The sequence below is a fragment of the Colletes latitarsis genome, chromosome 10 (assembly GCF_051014445.1).
Source record: "Colletes latitarsis isolate SP2378_abdomen chromosome 10, iyColLati1, whole genome shotgun sequence".
Taxonomy (NCBI): Eukaryota; Metazoa; Arthropoda; class Insecta; order Hymenoptera; family Colletidae; genus Colletes; species Colletes latitarsis.
This window is the reverse complement of record NC_135143.1, coordinates 6454120-6475152: the sequence shown is the minus strand read 5'-3', so window position 1 is coordinate 6475152 and position 21033 is coordinate 6454120. Positions and strand designations below refer to the sequence as shown.

The following is a 21033-nucleotide window of genomic DNA, read 5'->3' as shown; positions in this document are numbered from 1 at the left end:
GCAAACATATTAATATTAATCTTCCCATAATTCTTAAACACAGGGGCTAAAACACTTACCCTAAAAATTTGTAAGAAAAAATTGATTAACAAAAAACTGTTTGTTTAGTTGAGGATATTAATCGTAGAGCCTAAGGTGCATTTTTCAAAAATATCAATTTTTTAATTTTTTATTTGTCTTATGTTATAGATTGTGTTTTATTATTGCCAATAATACAACTTCTGGTTCGATTAACTCACAACCTATATCAATTACATAGATCGAATCATAGTAAGGAGAAGTAGAATAAACTGAATAATTGTTGGGTTAAGGACAAGAAACTTTATGTTTTAAACACGAACTAAATATTTTTATTAAACTTAACACTAAACCTACACGGACTGATCAAATGACCGTTTCTAAAATTTCGTTTAAAATTTGCAACATAGAATGCTATTTCAGCGCCATTTAACTTTACGACTTTTCTTATGAAAAATGAATTTTTCAATATTCACTTTCATTCTTATTATATCTATAATTGAAAATGAATTTAAATTTGTATGTAGAATGTTTGCGTAATTACTAGTCAGCATTTTTTTTAAATGCAATTTTAAAACATACACGTAAAAAAGAGTAAAACAACTTTCTCGAGTTTTCTATCACAAAGTTATTTATTTATTTAATAAAACTATTCACTATTGTTATTTGAAAATGACAGCCATAATAACGACTAATAAATTGTTGCAGAAATAGTATTTTAAAATAGAATTTATGATCAGGAGACCTATTTACGGAATGATCTATCCTGTTTGTTCGAATAAAAGAAAAGTTAAATTAATTATATAAAATTGACAGATAATACTTCTGTCGTTCCGAAATAAATACTCCCAGAGGTTTCCAATATTGCTAACGTCAATATCTTAATCGGATATTGTACACATTTTACTGTATTAATTAAATCTCACCCTTGATCGTTCAATTATGTAACGGAATGCGCTCGCGGTCAACCGATCATTTTTACCGCACATCCCATAAGTTTCCCCATCGTTGATGGCTAGAAAAAGAACAGGAGGAACTTCAGCGATCACGCAACGCCCGTAAACGGTTATCGCATCACTCGACCGGAAGTTCACTCCTGCTGGCCGGAAAAAATAGCCGGATACGCACGTCCCTGTAATTATGCTTCATAAAATTCAGCAGATTTTCTCGCGTGTCTGGCTACCAGATTGGATCATTCGAAGGATGAGACCAGACGTGAAATTTATATCCCTCTTGAGTGGTAGCTAACACTTTATAGGTTAGGAATAACTTCCTCGTAACTGACTGCTATTTCAAATGTTATGTACATTTATTGATCGCAGATTTGTACCAGCGAACAAAGTGCTATGAATTATTGCTCGAAACTATATTTTCTTTGTGATGAACGCGTTTACCGAAAATATAACGTTTATTTTATGAGACGATATACTATATCAATCGTTTACCTGTTAGAAGTTCTTAAACTACGTACGTTAAAATGTAAAACAAATCCTCATCTGTCGACAGCTTACACAACAGCGATTTTTCATGCTAAAAAATATACTAAATTTTGTTATTAGTCGCTGACAAGAAAAGTATATATTTTTGGCTGGTCGAGAAAAAATAATAATTTTATACTGTTTTTACTCAAAATCGACGACAAAGTAACCACTATGCAATAAAGAAGTAGCATTTAAAAAATTGTTTCAAAACAATAATTATTTTTTTAAATTTTCCATACCTTCAACTTTAATAAGTAGTTTTAATTTCGAGTAGCACTTATTTAAAATGTCTTTTACACTGAGAGTTTGTACGTGATGATTATGATGACAAGTCGTAGGACGATTGGAAACTTCTTCAAAGCACACTCGAAATGTCTCTTTTCGCTTGCATTGTTACCATTAAATTCTCAATTTAATAGGCTTGGTCGTGAAAAGATTGTTCGCCACCATTGACGGAATCGTAAGGAACACGCGGGGTTAGGCTGTCCCCACGTGTCAAATGAAAATATGTCACTGCCAGTCGGTGGCAGCCGAAATCCGGATGCGGTAGCGTACTCATCAGCATGCGAAAACTTTGTTATTTGTTTGAACACGTTCAATTATGCATGCGCAATATGCTGACAGTTTTCAAGGGTGCGGGGTGAAGTGTTTGGAAGGGTGGTCAAGGGAGCCACGAGAGGGGTGTGCAGTAGTATTACGACGGAGAAGAGGAAACCAACAGTCCTATCGAAAGGGTGCATTTTCCTTTAAATCTAATTGAAATAATAATGAAGCATGAACGCGGCAATAATCAACGTATATACTTAGTTACTTCATACCTTTTCACCTTTAACCTTCTTCCGGGGTGTAGAAAGAACGACAGAGTTTGAGCAATCGGTGCATTAGGATAACTTAACGCTTAATTTTTTAGCATTCTTCAAATACATCTATAAAATTAATCAATGATGAAAAAATTTAGAGTAACTGTCGCAGGAATTGGACGATCAAGGAAAAATAAAATGTTCCATAGAAATAAGTTAAAACAACCGTTTTCATCATTGGACTTTTTAAATTGTCTTAGTATTAGTTATTTGTATTTTATTTCTCTTTGTTTATTTTTCCAAAATTTGTTTCTAATGCTGAAAAGTATGATTTTTGTTTGAATTTCATTTTTTAAGTGCCTTTTAAGTGCGGTATCTGACGATCATGATCATTATTCATGTTTTATATTATACGTTTTTCAATAAAATTATTCTCATGACCAATCAAAAATAGAACACAAACATTTGTATGTATAAATATTAACCCTCAAGCACACACGCTCAAATACTTACATAAAGACACAACTGTGAGTCTTTTTTCTTTAATCGACACACCAAAGATTGAAGAATAACACTGTGCAAGTTAAATTGTCGGATAAGTTTTTACAGTAAAGATATTTATCAAAAAGTAAAAGATAAAATAAAACATTTTTGCAGTTCATTTCCTTCAAAAAATCATATCTTTTTATTGACAAGAGATAAAAGGGTTTTTCCACACAAAAGTGAAATGATTATGAGTTGTATTTGATTGAAACGACTCTTTGCAAAAACTATAGTTACTTTGTGGAATGAAAGTAGATGAATTTTTACGTTTACGTCATGATCGTTTCGACATGTAAAAATAATATTTTTAATAAGAAAAAGTGCAAGTAATCGCTTGTGGCGTTTAATACAATATCTCTTAAGTATAAACAAAATTTTTAAAAAATAATTAAAACTGACAAATAAAAATGGTGGCCATGAAAACCTGAAAAAGTTGTAAATACCTTAAAATGTTAGAGGTTTTAACATGAAAATTAAATTTAAAAGAATGGAAAAGTGCAATATATGAAGTTCTAAAAAATACTTTATTAATACTTACTAAATAATTCATAGAATACAAAATTTATGTATTATTGTCAATACAATGGCAGCAGAATTTAGCAGCATGTTCTTGGCACATTGACTAATGGTATCTTTCCATTCTGCTCGACATAAATCAAACATACATACATAATATAAACGTAGATTTATAAAAGCAAGTAATTTGTGAAAACTTTTCTATTTATATTAATTTTATTTATTCTTACTTACCGTGCAAATCGCTGTTCTCAAAAGAATGCTGCTACAAACAGTCAGCTCGCCGTTCACAGCCGTGTATTATCAATAAAACTAGAAAAAACAAACATTTTTTTTTTTCATTTTTTACGTCATATGCAAAGTTTCACATCAGAAATAATTAATTTAAATTATACTTACTTCACCTTTGTATTTTTCGCGGCACTGATTTTCTGACGTTGAGACACACACTCTTTTAAGGTTGCGGTCTTAGTACTTCAGCAGCTTGACAGGGACTAAGGCTATGTTGTGGAATACCTGATAGAACTCTCACCCTTGCCTTCTAGGTATATCACACATTTTCTGATGGCGTCGGGTCTCACAGACCCAGTTGTGTGCTTAAGGGTTAAGGAGTTAGTCTCATGTAAATGATAAAAAATTGAACCATTTTTCTTAATTTTTTTAAAGGAAATGTTACATCTGACGTTATGATTAATATTCGCAGTTTACTTAGCTATTCTTTTAGAATACAAGACAATTTTTTTATTATTTTTTATTAACTTTTAATGTAATTATCACGTCCGCAGTAAATATGTGTTTAAACACTGGCGTAAGGTGATTGCAAATCTCAAGGTTGACTAAATAAAAAAAATCAAAAAGATTTTTATTCGATAGGTTTACAGTTATCGCCCGTACCAAAATAATTAATTTACATTGCAAATTGACAAAATGGTGAAAGCTTAAAGTAAAAATTGCAAAATTTTGTCTTTTATTTCGTAACTTTTTAATAAAAGTATATGATATACTCATTAAAAATATAATTTTTGTACGGGCGAGAGCCATTGGTATGTGGAACAACATGTAAAAATTTCAGAGCTATCGAACGTATAGTTGTTGAGATTTCATCTACGTCAGTTAAGAAAGTAACATTTCGAGAGAAACGTATCTAAAGTCTACAAGATCATACTAATCAATCCCAGCTCCATATAGAATTCCTTCCAGAATGTTGGCACCTAGATGGCACAAACGCTAGAATTTCGACTTTTGAAAACAGTAGATGTCTGGGCTGTACAAGATAATCGCCTGAAGCAATAACAAAAAATGTTCTACAATCCACAATACTTGACATTTACGAGGGTGGTCCCAGAAGTGCCCGACCTAACAAAAAAAACACAAGAAATTTGGGAACAAATATCTTTATTTTTCAACATAATCTCCTTTTAGCTGGGTACACTTTTCCCAGCGGTGTTTAATAGCTTCGATACCCTGTTTATAGTGAGAACCAACGAGCTCCTCAAAATAGCCATTAACCGCAGACTCCACCTCCTCATTATTGGAAAATCTTTTACCACCGAGCCATTTTTTCAAGTTTGGAAGGGGAAAATAATCCGAGGGGGCTAAATCTGGTGAATGAGGTGCGTGAGGGAGCAATTCGAACTTCAACTCCTGGATTTTGGCCATCGCGATAACGGATGTGTGAATTGGTGCATTGCCTTGGTGAAACAACAGTTTCTTTTTCGCCAAATGCGGCCGTTTTTCCTTGATTTTGTCACTCAAACGCTGCAATAAATTCACATAATAGTCGCCGTTGATTGTTTTTCCTTCTTCAAGATAATCATTGTAAATTATTCCACGCGCATCCCAAAAAACTGACGTCATGACCTTGCCAGAAGATGGATCTGTCTTCGCCTTCTTTGGAGCTGGTTCTCCCCTTACAGTCCATTGTTTCGACTGTTCCTTCGACTCAGATGTGAAGTGATGGACCCTGGTTTCATCCATGGTTATGAATCGACGCAAAAACTCGGCTTTATTCCTGTGAAACATCGCCAAACACTCGATTGAAGCATCCTGGCGACACTGTTTTTGTTGTATTGTGAGCAAGCGCGGCACCCATCTTACGCACAACTTTCTCGTATCCAAATTTTCAGTCAATATGCGTTGTACAGCGCTTTTTGAAATGCCTACCATGTCTGCAAGCTCAAGCACTTTTAGTCGACGATCGTCCAATACCGTTTTGTGGATTTTCTTCACCATTTTCGGTGTGGTCACTTCATTTGGTCGACCACTGCAGAGTTCGTCTTGGTAACTCGTACGGCCTCGTTTAACACTAGATTTAGGGGCATTGATAGCACGTATATTTATTGATACCTCTCATGTTGACGATTACCTTAAAATACGATTTTTCTTTTAATTAGAATATATATTCATGCCATTGCATCAATCAAATTCAACATAAGTTGTTAAAAAATAATATTTACATGTTCTGCAATTTTAAATCTAGTGTTAAATTCTGTCACCCAATATTTTATTATTGCAAATGAAGAAGCAGACTCCCCCAGAGTAGAATCCAGCTCAATTTTGATATTAATTGGACTGAGACCTTCCAAATGAAAATATTGTATCATATAACGATGACCAATTTTTTCCATGTTTACAAATTCACTAAGGGCATTCACTATTAATAGCTGTCAAACAAATACTAAACAATGTAGCATCTTCAAACTTGAATCTTGAGCTTTGTAAGGTTGGTACTTCCGACCATAATCATTTTTTTTAAACAGTAATCGCCATCTATACTTCAGGCCAGGTACTTCTGAGACCACCCTCGTATCTCGCTTAAAATAAATTGATTTTTTGAGGTCTCACATGAGACCACTCCCTTAAGAATTGCAGGCGATGTTGTTTTTCTAAAATGACTAAAAAGAAAAACAAAATAAAATATTAAAGAACGATTAGCAGGCCTGAAAACAGAGCCTGCAAATTCTCAATCAGAAACTGAATTAGTCCAATCGACGCCGTGCACTTTATGGTGCACACACGCACACGTACGTCCGTAAGTTACGCTCGCGCTCGGGTACGCGCGTCGCGCATTTTTTCATCCGTCAACAAACGAACGAACGAACGTGACGTGGCTGCGCTAATCAAAATCCGATGCAGCAACAACGGTCGCCGATTAAACGAGCCTCCCGCAGAACTGTCGTTGTGTACTCGAAATCCCTGACGGGGTTGAATGCTTTTACGAAAGAACCCGCTGTTGAGACTGACGTTTTGCTGCTCTAACGCTGTAACAGTATTCGAAACTATTCACAAGGGAGGTTTCCCAGCCGTCCAATTAGTTAAAAAAAAATTTCTATTGAAAATTTTAGTACACGGCCCTGTAACAACTGAAACGAGTATCATTTGGAAAGTTTGATATTCGTTAGAAAATTGGCTTCAAACTTTTGAAAGAATTTTCTTTACATTTTGTATTTCTCTAAACGCGTGTAGGAAATATAATTAATTTGCGTTCTAATTCTGATGATGAGTATTAACCTCTTAACTTATGATTTAATTACGAATAATTTTTCAAACGTATGCTGTTTAATTTTGTTTAAATTTGTTCGTACAAAGAATGGCCACGAAAAAGAATAGATTTGTTTTACGAATACCTCGTGAATGTAAGAATGTGTTGATTTTAATTTATAAGGCTTGATAACGAGTGAGTGGCCTCATAATTGTGAAACTTGACATCAAGAACTTGTGACGAATCAGCCACGTCATTGCATGGCAAGGGGTTAAGAGGGGACATACGCCTAGAAATAGTAAAATTAATGGCTTTTTTCAGTCGCTCACGAACAGGCTAGCGGATCAAACGTGTCATTGTCGCTCGCGAGTGCCAGTTCGATTATAAAGTAGTTATTATTGTGTTGCATTGTGCGCGTGATGACACACCGCATCATTCTGCTTCGACGACAGAATGATGCATAGTGTGCGTGACACAGACGAGACTCCCGACCACAGAAACCCAACCATGGAATCAAACAGCACACCGATTCAAGACCAAGCGAAATCCTCAAACGTACAGCCTACAAAATCCTACGCGTCGACTACAAGTAATAATCCATTCTCTAGCAAAGAACAGGTAATTATAATCGACATTATGGACGGTACAACCGTGAAGGATTATGTACTAGTCGTAGCAAAAATCACTGAACCCCCAACGCCATCCGCTTTGCGTACCGTATATCCAACGACAGAATTTGTATTTATTTTGGCAGTAAAACCATAACAAAATAATTTACTAACTATAAAACACTCAACATCAACAGTACGAATACTACAGTTAGACCCTTACTAAACTCATCACAACGAATAATGTTATCTCTAATGTTTCCCCCACTATATCTCACGACTTCATCGAAAAATTCCTAATGGACAAAAACATAAAAATAACATCTAAACTCACCTTTCTCCGAGCTTGGCTGCAGGAGCTGTTCTTTGCACACATAATCAGCTTCAGAAAACAAATTTACATAAATCCAGTCGATCCAAAAAATTTCCAAGTAATTTTTAATAACATAGACGACACATAATACTGAATATTTATTTCCATCGACAAAGCCAGATGTTTTTTTATGTAAACAAGAGGGACAATGAATTATAAAGAAAATGTAATTCGTATCGTGTGTCACGAATTTTACCAAAATGTTATCCATTTAAAATTTTCGTTTTATGAGTGCATCAGCTTTGTTTAAAAACGATCGTTCAAATTAATAATGGAATTCTCTCGATAATTGTCTTTTACTATTTGTTTCATTAATTTCATTCCTACCTTACTGTAATATTTTCTACGAGATTTTGTTTAATTTTAAAGGCATTCACCTTCAAAATTTGTTTCCTTATTTACTGCATATTTATTTTGATTTTATATATGCCTTATAAAGTTTATAGTAAAATGGTAGCTCAAAACGAATAAATGTAGGGAGATAATAAGATTGCTTTAGAAAATTATGTCTATATCTCAATTTGCATTTTCCAAGACGAACAAAATGTCTGGTGATTTATGAACGGAATAGTGTATGTATGAAGTAGTATGAACGTGCAATAATGGGTAGTTGGGAAATTCGCGAGCAGGGCGACAGAGAGGGGAGAGAGGTTTTCCATTTGCTCTACCTGTCCCCATCATTGATCATTCGTCTCTACGTTTAGGGTCTCGACGACCCGTCGAGAATATGGCATAGTAAACAAACGGGGACTTTAGAAGGTAAACGATCGGGTCTCGCATTCCTGTGCCTTGCCAACTTACTAGCTTCCTACAGTACGTACAGAAATAAATATATTTTCTTATTTATTATATACTTCTATTACACACTTTTATCCTCTATTATATGTTGAATACACATTATATTATATTATATACTTTACTAATATACTATCATTACATACTTTTTATACGTATTAATATGCACGCTGATTTATTACCAATTTTTCTACCTAGTATAGTAAAAGCTGAAACAAAATATTTTTAGTTTTCAAAATTTAGAATCGTAATGTAAATCTTTGATCTGTATTTTCTTATTATACGCTTCTGTTACTCTTGTTATGTATACAGTGTATATACACTATATTATATACTTTTTATAGATACTAATATGCACACTGATTTATTACTAATTCTTCTACCTAGTATACTAAAAGCTGAAATAAAATATTTTTAATTTTCTGACTAGACTTACTTCTAATAGAGTATAAGATCATGTTAAACGATTAAATACGCAAATATGATCCAAGTTATATCATGTTTGGTCTTATTTTAATCAGAAAAACCTCATAAATATATTAGTAAATATCACATTAATACAAAGTAAAAAATAAATAAGTTTCACATTGTACTATTCTTTTTGTACATTCGACAAAATACAAAGTCAAGCACCATGGTTTGTGCCTTTCCGGGAACAGAAAATTAACCGTGCTTTTGCAACCGCGAGACTTCAGTCCCGTGTTTCTCGCGTTTACTCAAGATTTCCTGTACCTAAAAATTCGTTAATCTTTAATGTTGACTGATCCTTCCTTCGATATCGATCGCAGTCAATAATACAGTAAGGAGCAAAACTAAACACACAAACGACATTTTAACAAAAATAATTTTTTATTCCATATTTGCATATAGAATACAAAGAAGACAAAATATTTAGTATTATCTACAATCTTCTGGCTCTTCAAAACAAATTTAACATTTGTGATATCATTATTATTTCGTTTCGTACAATTTTTGTTCGTGTAGTCAGTTTTGCACCGCAACTAATTTTGAGTAAACATTTCGGACTTTGGTACATTTAATATCTTGTTCATAAACCTTTAACCTTGATAATTGCTTCAACACGTTTAGACATACTTAACACTACATTTTTGTAATACTCTGGTGTAATAGAATACCATTGTTCTTGCACTCTATGCCACAAATCAGTTATCGTTATTGGGGGAGCATTATATTTATTTTATAACTTCATTTTTATGTATGCCCAGACATTTTCAATCGGGTTTATGCCTAGCGTTTGAGCAGGCCAGTCCATGGTTTTAAATAGTTGACTTTGCAGCTAATTCTTCACGCTGTTCGTACAATGTCTAGGAGCGTTGTCATGTTGGAATACAACATCAATTCTGATACTGGCATATTTTCAATTGTTTCTAGTAAATTTTTTATAATAAGTGACATACCACAAAAGTTCATTGTTTGCTTCACATGACGTGGTATAAGAGGTTCGTCTTGCTTTTTCCAACACCAACAACATCCATCCAATGAAATTCGATTGATTTTTGATTCATTGGAAATAATTACTTTTTTCCATTGTTTCATATTGCAGCTTAAATGTTTTCTTGAAAAATTCAGACAGGCCTTGACATTCTTTTTTGATAGGACAAATTTTTTTTTCTTCTTAATTGCTGTCAAATTGGCTTCTTTTAATGCTCTTCGAGATGTACACTTACTAATTTCCTTTCCAACATCGCTTTCTAACAGCTTTATCTTGTCAATCTTCTCTTATTCTGACAAGATAATAATTTTGAACATCCTCCAAAAGATGCAGGGACTACATTACATTTTCTCTGTATTGTATCTACAACTCCCTGACTAACAGTAAATTTTCTAGCAATTACTTCCGTTGATAAACTCAATTTTAATTGGAAAATGATATTATTCTTTATATCTTTAGATAATGATTTCATAACGTTATATTGATGCGATTCTATTGCACCAGAGTATTGCGAAACTGTAGTATTAAGTATACCTAAACGTATTGAAGCAATTATCAAGGTTGAAAGTTTATGGACGAAATATCAAGTGTACCAAAATCTGAAATGTTTACTAAAAATTAGTTGCGATGCAAAATCGACTACATGAAAAAGAATTGTAAATGTCAAATTTGTTTTGAAAAGCCAAAAGATTGTAGATAATATTAACTATTTTGTTTCTTTTGTATTCCACATGCAAATATTGAATAAAAAATTATTTTTGTGAAAATGTCGTATGTGTGTTCAGTTTTGCTCCTCGCTGTGTTTGTCGGTATCGAGAATATTATTCGTCGTGTGCGGGCCGCTGAACAGGATGCACGGAACGGAGCATAAATCCCGGGATGGTCAGGTGTGCGGTGTCATCTGTTAAAATATTAAACTCGTCGACAACTAATCCGGAGGAAGATCGCGTGCAGCACTGGTCTGCTGGCTACCAAGGTAGAGTCGGTCAATTGGAAATGAGGTCACCGAGTTTCGAGATTCCTGCTTCCGCTTTCTGCTAGGAACGCATCGCCAACCCTGGCATATCAAATTCTTCGCTGGACTCCGTGGAATGCCGAGAACCGAGTCGACTTTCCGCACTCCTTTTCTCGTTCACTTCCTACGGTCTTCTCTTTCCGCCTTTTCCTCTCTTAGAATCGCGAGGAAATACTTTGACAATTCTCGAGTCTTCGCTCAATGACCCAGTTCACACTTTGGGACGGTTAACACCCAGTTAACGACGCGCTAAATTTTACGGGCAACTATTGGTAGATAACAAGCTCGCGGAAACACCGTTTCTTAATTAAATTACTCTGGTTTTGATGCAAGCAAAATTTACTACGAATGGAGACGTATTAGGACAGTGGTTTTAAAGATATATAAACCCTTCTTGATCATTGGGTGAACCATACGAACCTATTTCTCAAAACTTTAGTTTTACTTTATTTACTTACGGGGGAAAAACCTTCTTGGTGGCAATCTGTTTGAATGAAATAACAGTTTGAAAAATTACAATATTATAAGGAACACATTATGTCATTTGTACAAAAGAAAATCTGTTTCCTTTTAATGTTTTAAGACCAGTTTTAAAAATTTTAAATCAATTTTAATTCAGTTATTACCTTCATAATTCTCATATCGTTGTATACATCTATTATACAATAGGTACAATAGATATATTATACAATAAATTTATACCTTTGTATAATAGATTTATTCGAAGGTATAAATCTATTATACGAAGGTATGAAGGTAATAACTGAATTGAAATTAAATTAAAATTCTTGAAACTGATTTTAAAACATTAAAACAAAAAAGAATTTCTTCTGTATAAATGACATGTTAATTTTATATTAGGGTTTTATTTTAGATGACTAACAGATTATTACAAATTACTTCATCACTTCGACAACGGCTCACACTTTTCTTCTGGAACATTCTTCACAACACGATCCATATTTATACACATACATGCATACATACAAACATACGTAGTAGGTACATTTGTCTCAAGACAATAGATGCCACGTGTCTGTTTACCTGCGTACATATTAACGTAGATCGCGTACTATCTTACTGGCGTAATTTTCAGTCACTCTTAACATGACATAAAGTATTTCTTGTAATATTGTAATTAAATTTCAAACTGTTATTCCATTCAAACAGATTGCCACTCGTCTTCAACCCATAGTTTAGCTCTTCCTTAAATACTAATATAAAATTGAATAACCTATAAGATCAAATTCGCAAGTACTTGCGAGGAACACAAGTATAATATTTTATGACTTATTTACAAAATAAATAGAAAGTTATTTTGAAGAATTAGTTTTGCTTACGTAGGAAAAATTATAGCTTGGCCAAAGCGTGTTTAATTTTCACTGGTATCCAGCACTGGTGTTTTTAAATATACTTAATGAAATGCTTGAGTAGACTACTAATTTGAGATACAATTCTTTCATTTATGACGAATGGTTCGGATGATTGCACGCTGTGTGTATGCTTACACCTGGATACAGGCGAGTGTATAATCGTACGACACACACGTGCATAAGATGTACTCTCAAGTGCAGACACGTGGCATGTCGAGACCTTAATAGCTCAGTCTAACGGCTGAAAGGGATTTGTGGTGGAAAAGCTTTAAGGTTGGTGCTAGTCGGACTATTAGCAGCTGCATTTCCAGTTATCCTACACATCCAATTCACCCTTTGATAGCACTGACCCAGATTTGTCTCTGCACATACGTGCAATCGATAACCCCTTTCTACGTTATTAAACCTTTCCAACATTTTAATAGCTTCTTTCGATGTAAAAATTGCGTGCACAATAAATGTAAATCTATTTTTCGAACACAACTACAGAAATTAATTTACACTTATACGTTTCTAATTAGAAGATATTCTATTTTAATTACTTCAATGGTAAATATTGATTTATTATTTTGAATAGCAACTGCAAATATAAATTACATTTACTGTATCGTAATTAAATAAGAACAATTGAAAATAAGTTATTTTGAAATTTCAACTGCAATTTATAACAAATAATAATTATTAATAATTTACAAGGATTTATCAATCTTCCTAGCAGGAAATAAAATGTATCATACATCGAGAAGTTTACATTCCTACGTATTAAATTCAAATCGTAAAGATGCTGCAACATTGTCGATCTGCATTTCCAGCATCTGCATCGAATTGCACTTTTTTCTAAATGGAGATAGAAAGACTTGTATGAGAAGCACAATGCATTATTAAATGAACTCTCGCTTCTCCTGATGAATGCTTCGAAATGTAACAATGCGCTTGCAAAACGCAATTGCTCCGATTTCTAAAAGTATTCAGCATACAAAGAGGTGGCGCCAAGCAGAAAACATATGAAGCTCGATTTAGAGTTTAAAGATACGTTGAAATATACAAAAGAAATTTCAAAGTCTTGGAGAAAAAGAAAATATTTTCGTTTTTAAACCAGTTTTAATTAAAACCTCGAGCTGTTATATTCTTTCTCGGTGGAATTAAATGGTATATATTTTCCATGGGTAAAATGATTGTAGTTGACATCGAGATCGACTCAATCGCGTAAGAATTAAGTTAGAATTGATTTTGTACTTTCAGATGTAGAGTTAAATAAAAGACTAATATCTGTAAAATTAATTTTCTCAAACCATCAGATTACTGTTAGGGGGTTTATTATTATCCACGCTGTCAGTTTCAGGGAACTTTTTAATTAAATTGGAGTACGGAGAAAGAGATGGACAACTGCGGTTAGGAAATCGTTTTCTGTGCAGTTGGATTGCTTCTTTTAAACGCCGTTAACTTTTCCTCTATATATGAATGAAAATCGTATCGATCTTGTCTTCCTTTGATAGTGCACGACGAAAAATTTATCGATATATGCATGGATCAGATTAGAAAATTTATGGCTCGTAGATTTTTTATGTAACCATAAACATGTGTATCATTAGATTGTGAACAAAACTTGTAGATTCCAGAAGGCTAAAATATTAATATGATTAGTTTCCCACTTCTCAATAATGTACTTATGACTTCATTCTATGTTGACAATTTGTAAGTAATTTTATTTTGTTAATTTCTTTTCGATTTCAAGCAATTTTAATTTCTCTTGAGATTATTAACTTCTTCACTATGTACTTACACCTTCACACCATTTAGATAATTTCCAAGTCGTCTTATTTTGTTAATATCATTTTCATTTTAATCAATTTTAATTTCTCTTGAGATTATTTTCCATTACTTTGTATACACAAACGTATTATCAGAAATGTATTAATGTTTCAAACATACAAGTTCCAGTTTTTTAGGAACAAATTGTACAACAATAAAAGAGAATAGTTCAATTTATGTAATTTTCTGATAAGGATAGTTCACATTGACATTTAGAGTCGCTTTTAGAAATCACATCACAAAATTTAATTTGGTATTGCTAATCGTTCATATTAATAAACACTCTCGGAATGCAAAGAATTAATAATTCCTATATTGTATTATTGAACAGTATTATTTATCGCAGTAATGAAAATTATATGATAATGATAATATTACTTACTACTTTTTTAGAACTATCATTAATTTTAGAATAGTTACTCTCACATTTAAAACACGAAACGGAGTATATAATCGACCAGAAGAACTATGGATATCGCATTTAGAAAATCAATTAAGTTGACATTAATCATTTAAAATTGATTACTAAGAAGGCAATTAATGCCTTCGCGTGACACTAAATGTGAGATTAGAAAGTTAAAGAATGGGGTCAACTTAAAAATTTGTCTCGCTTTCACGTAGGTGGTTCTGGAGAGATCGTTTCCTAATTTAGAATACAAATACCTTAAAGCTATACGTGTTTCTTATGAATAATGCTCGTTTGTCTGATCAACTGTTAAAGCAGATGATCTATTCCTCCTGGGAATCCAAAAGGATTGATTTATTATCTAGTTGTTAGCAACACGAGAGAACATCTGCCATAGTAAATAAAAACTATCGCGTTATCGATCATTTGTTTGCATATTTTTGTATTCCTGTATTTTTAAACGAATACAAATCATTTCAAATTACATTAAACCGATGGAAAAACAAGACCTGCAGACTATGATAGAGGGTCGAAGAAGAATTTATGAGATAAAATTTAATTTTTAGATTCTAATTCTGCATTTGGTGCTTCTCAATATAGGAGCTTTCTATTTTAACTTAGTTAAAAATTAACGAACCAATCACTGACAGTTGTAACACACGAGAGACAATTTTCTATTTAAATTTAAACGACACGACTATTTGAGTGAATGCTTTTTCCAAATCATTGAAATATATATTTGTACAAATCACGTTCAAAACTCGAAATAATTTATTTTAGATAAGAACAAGTGTTTATAATTCATAACGTTTATTAAAAAATCGTTAAATTGTGCCGCAACGCGAAATATTCCTAATAAACAGTGCACTCGATTTATTGTGTTTGTCCGTTCAGAAATTTTGAATTTAAAAATCATTTAGTCCTGAGGTTTGGAAACGTACTTGACCCAGACAACGAGATCGATAAAAATAATCAAATTAAGTTTGATGAAATTTCGAAACGACAACTCGGTTTGTGTTTTAGCTTCGACCGAGTTCTAATTTAGCACTCTGCTTGAAATTCAAGAACAGACTAAAAACAGATCAAAGTCAAGGTACATGCGGCGTCGAGTATTTAACAGTATCAGATGAGACAAATTAAGTTACATATTCAGTAACATCAACATGTATCCATTCTTAATTACTGTATCGAGGTCTTAAATGTGCATCGAAATACAATTCTCGAAAACTGGTGATCGAAGAAAATGATAAATATGAGAAAACTTTCATCTATTCAACATGAATATTTTTACTCTGAGATTGATTTCTCTTTCTTCTTGCGATACATCATATTTGTTAGAAATTAGCAAAATTCTCAAAATTAATTTTATCTACACATTATTTCCAAAATAATATTTATATACATATGTCGTGTTCGACTTGTTTATTATTTAAATTTCATTAAACGTTGATTAATTTTTTTTATTATTGTCTCATTTCAAGAAGGCCCACAATTCTTCAAAAATTACACTCAATCGCTAATAAAAAATAATAATTTATTATCGAACCTCTCTTCGTTTCGAATAATAAATTATTCGAACAGTCTCAGCTCGGGCTATAACCAATTAATTACTACTTATTGATACCGTAAATTCGAGACTTTGCTCAGTCGATCGTAGGTCGATCATCCCTTGACATTTTATTGAATATCAACCAATCCACCGAAATATCGCAAGTAGTCCTCGGTTAAACAGGCTTTTTCGTCACTCGACGGTCCCATCGAAGACGCTATTAATCAGCCATAATTAAGGCTGCGTTGATCCTTCACCGAGGGATCGGTGTCGTTTGCTCAGACCTGGTAGAACTAGACTTGCTTGTCTCTCGACGCCCGTGAGTTAATCAATCCTGAAGCTCGTTACAGTCGGGCTCACGGATGGCTGAAGCAACGTCTATCCATACGACGTGGTACCAGAATGTCAAGAATTGTTAAATCTACAGCGACTCGCGCGCTTAACGCCAGCTGATAGCGATGCGTCGCGTAGACGCAGCCTTGCTTGGCGAACGAACACCCTCACCTTTCGACGCCTTGAACCCCGCTTCGTTCCCCTAGGAACCTTCCGGGGAGACATTCGCTGCCGAGCACCACCAGACCGCACCGTTATTACTAGCGATAAATCGCCACCTTTAATAAGAGCTCGCATGACGTTCCAGACGGAAGCTAGAGACGACGGTCGTCGCAGCTACCGTCAACGACGCCGACGAAAGAATCGTAATTTCGGGGGGAGGCGAGACGAAAACGACGAATCGCAGTTTGTTTCTGAATGCATTTCAAATTCATGCTGGAATATTATATCAGTGCAGCTGTTTTTGACCTTTTTTTTTGCATGGATCCTTTTGGTAGTCTCGCGAGAGCTCGCGATGAACCCTTCCTGTGCAATGTTTCTTGGAATTAACGGTCTTAAGAAAATCATGGGGAAATTACGAGGTACTCTTCCTCCAGGAAAAATTAATTATCGAGTTTGGTTATTCGATCGGTATGTCTCAAGCAGTTTCCTGACGCTGATATTTATTGTGATACAAGTTTTGATACAAGCAATGCAGACCATGCATGAACTCTTGAAATACTCGAAGAAACTTAATACTTAATAATCAACACGTTTAAAACAAAAAAAAAAAAATGATGGAAGCAGCATTTGGAAACAATATTTCAAATTATTAGTCAACCAGGTATTTAACTTCGATAGTTTTATCATCGAGTTGGACAAATACGATGTATCACAACGAGAGAAAGAGATTGTTTTCTGGTTATGAATAATACCATCAGAAAACCATTTAATTGACAACTTATAATTTTAATGAAACGTAACTCACAAATAGAGCATTAAAAAGTTTATTGGACGAGTACTTTTTCATTGGCTGAAATTCAAAACTTCAAACTGGATAAAATTTTTATGTAATTCAATTTTCCGGAAACCAATAGCGATATAAAAAAATATTCAATACGATGCTTCTTAAAAATCGAACTCTTCTCGCATTCAACAATTGTCATTAAAAAAATGCAGAATATTAAACAAAGTGAGGCTCTGTTAGATTCCCTACATTTTATACATAAATATCTATACCATGTTCTTTAATCCCTTTCTGTACAATAACTAGTCGACTTGTCACGAGTTCTTCATGTTAAATTTCACAATCATGAGGCTTATTAACTCGTCGAGTCCTATATATTAAAATCCACACATTATTACATTCACAATGTATTCCTAAAACAAATCCATTCTTTTACGTGGCAATTGTACAAATAAATTTAAACAAAATTAAATAGTATACGTTTGAAAAATGATTTAGAATTAAATCGTACGTAAAGGGGTTAATACTACATATATTAATAATTCATAATATTAGATTTAATTACTTAAAATTAAATTTAAGTACCACAGAACAGAACCTTATAATTTTTGCTAACGTCGCGACAATTTGATTAAAAAAGGTTCCGTCCATATCCAAGATGGAGTAGTCTTCCGACAAGGTGACCGTTTCATCCCCTAACTAATATACAGAGTGTTCAGCCACCACTGGGAAAAATTTTAATGGGAAATTCTAGCGGCGAAAATAAAACGAAAATCAAGAATATCAATTTGTTGATTGAGACTTCGTTAAAAAGTTATTAAAAAATTAAATTTAAAAATTTCAAATCGTTCTGGAAAAATTATTTTCGATTGCGAGGGTCAACTACAATCATTTTTGGTGAATACACATACTTCCGAAATCCTACCCACTTTCAAGAAAAAATTCGAGTAAGTGCTGGAAGTTTTGGATGAAAAAAAAAGACTTTCGAATCGTCTTGGAAAAATTATTTTTAGTTGCAGGGGTCAATTGCAAGCATTTTTGGCCAATAGATATACCCTCGAAATCCTACGCACTTTCGAGAAAAAAATTCCTTACCAAAAATATCATTTCTGGCCAGAAATGTCTGCCCGAATTTTCATGCGAATCTTTAAAACGTCATAACTTCTGAACGGATTGGACGATTTTAATGTTTAAAAAAGCAAATTACGCGTATTTAGATGAAGAATATGTATAAATTGCAAAAATATTCGAAAAGTTGGTCCTTGTTCCCGCAAAATGAGAAAAACCCCATAAAAATGGTCCAATTTTCAAACAGCCATAACTCCTACAATTGTGAATATATTTCAATGAAACTTTTTTCTGAAGTAGAACTCATGGGTACCTACAAAAAAGTATTAAACAACTTTTCTGTAGGGCGTCAAACAAAATTACTAAAAATGAAAAAGGAATTTTTAAGAAAAATCGATAGGGGGTAGGTGCTTAAATTTTTCGACGAAAAAAAAATTTTTAATTAATTCTGAAAAAATTATTTTCCGTTGCGGGGGTCAATTACAATCATTTTTTGTGAATTGACATACCCCCGAAATCCTACGCACTTTCTAGAAAAAAATTCGAATACGTGGACAAATTTTTCAACAAAATTAAAAAATTTCAAATCGTTCTGGAAAAATTATTTTTGATTTAGGGGGTCAATTACAATCATTTTTGGCGAATACAAATACACCCGAAATCCTACATACTTTGCAGAAAAAAATTCTTTACCGAAAATATACTATGTGGCCAGAAATGTTTCTATAACTTTTTAACGAAGCCTCGATCAACAAATTAGTATCCTTGATTTTCGTCTTATTGTGACCTCTAGAATCTCCTATTAAAATTTTTCCCAGGGATGGACAAACAACCTGTATAGTTTTATAGAATAAATCAATCTCCGTCGGTGAATCGTTTTTATAGAAATTTCGGCTATACGTCATTATTCCTTTCCGTGACGCGAGATTTCTAAAAACGAGACTCAAAGCTTTTCATCGAGACGCGTCTTTCATAGGAGCGATTGCAGGAAGCGTGTCAAACGAGAGGGGAAGCGACTTAACGGTTACCTTCCGTTTTTTAGCGAGGAGCTCACCGAGAACGAAGCGACTACGGTCCGAAAATAGATTAGGAACGTAATATTTCAGCCGCCATAAATATTCTGTGTTAACGTCGGCAGTCGACTCTTTCGCCTCGGGTTTGCTGCTTCTTTTGGCAGACGCTTTGCGGACCGCCACTGCCAACGCGGCAATCTAATTGGGATAAGACGGATTTTTGTACCAGGTGGCCCTTAACTGGTCCGTAATCATTACGGGTGGTCTCGCGGTTCTAATTACTATGGCCGCGCGGCGGACCTTTATATATCCCGTACGCGAGTCTCAAAAGATTTTCAGGGGCACCGGAATGTCGCTGGACGATTGCAACGAATTATTTATAACGACGAACACTGTACGAGTTTCAATTCCTCTTACCTCTCGTTAACTCTGAGGAAAGTGTAAGTAACCTTGAAACGTTCTATGCTCTTAAAGAACTTCTTAACCCTTCACGTCAATTTTTGAATGGCACACTGGACGTCACTCAGGTTTGACGCGATTTGAGCATAATTTAAATACATAACTAATACTGAATTTCAAGTATGTAGTGTAAGTGTGGATGAAGCACAGGCCACCTGAGTAACTCTGTTGTTTGTAATTATAGAAAAATAGTGTCTGTATACAATAATTTTTGTATAAATGAATAAGTAAATTTAGTAAGATATTACAGTTGACCTTGCGTAACCTTGAATGATCCTCATTCATAGGTCATTTTGAAAAACTCTATCAGAATATACATAAAAACTTATATCATCCCATTTAAAAAAACAAGTTTGATCTTTATATCTCCTCTACGTCTCCATCTGTAAAACAATTATTAACATCGCTTTATACGTTGCTCGAAATCAAACAACATTTCGTTGATACTTTTTTATTTATAATTACAAACAACCCAGTTATTTGGGTGATAATTTTTTGGTATCTCGCCCTGTCTAACGTTTGTATGTCCAAAAAACGTTGAAATAATTGAAAAACAAATTGTGGGAAATTTTGTATCATTTATGCATTTGCTGTTAACGTAAACAGGATGGGAATAAGAATTCTTGTTCGAGCATATCGTATCATGTATCGTTTTCTTGAAAAATAGAATACGGTAACGAAACTGATGTAACTGAATATTTGAAACGTTAAATTATTCAAACATTTTTTAAAACCGTCTCGAAAGACCGTAAGAACATATTCGTGATTTATGGATTCGCTGTCACATTTGTAATAATTAAAATCCTGGACAAGTAATACGTCAATTTCGCTTTAAATATCCTTAACGAGCTCTGGCAGCTGATTTTTGATATTATCATAAGTCGGTTACCTCTTGTTGGAATACTTCTCACGATAAAATTTTACTACTATGAAATCGTTATCGTCACAGTTCCCGAGGAAGAGAGTAGGTGGTACAGTTAATCACTGAGTG

At 33.7% G+C, this 21033-nt stretch overlaps 1 protein-coding gene across 1 annotated transcript in view; it reads left to right on the top strand.

The window, feature by feature from the left end:
• The window catches only part of LOC143347197 (uncharacterized), a 636562-nt gene that overhangs the window by 239680 nt on the left and 375849 nt on the right, over positions 1-21033 (top strand). The window lies entirely within an intron of this gene.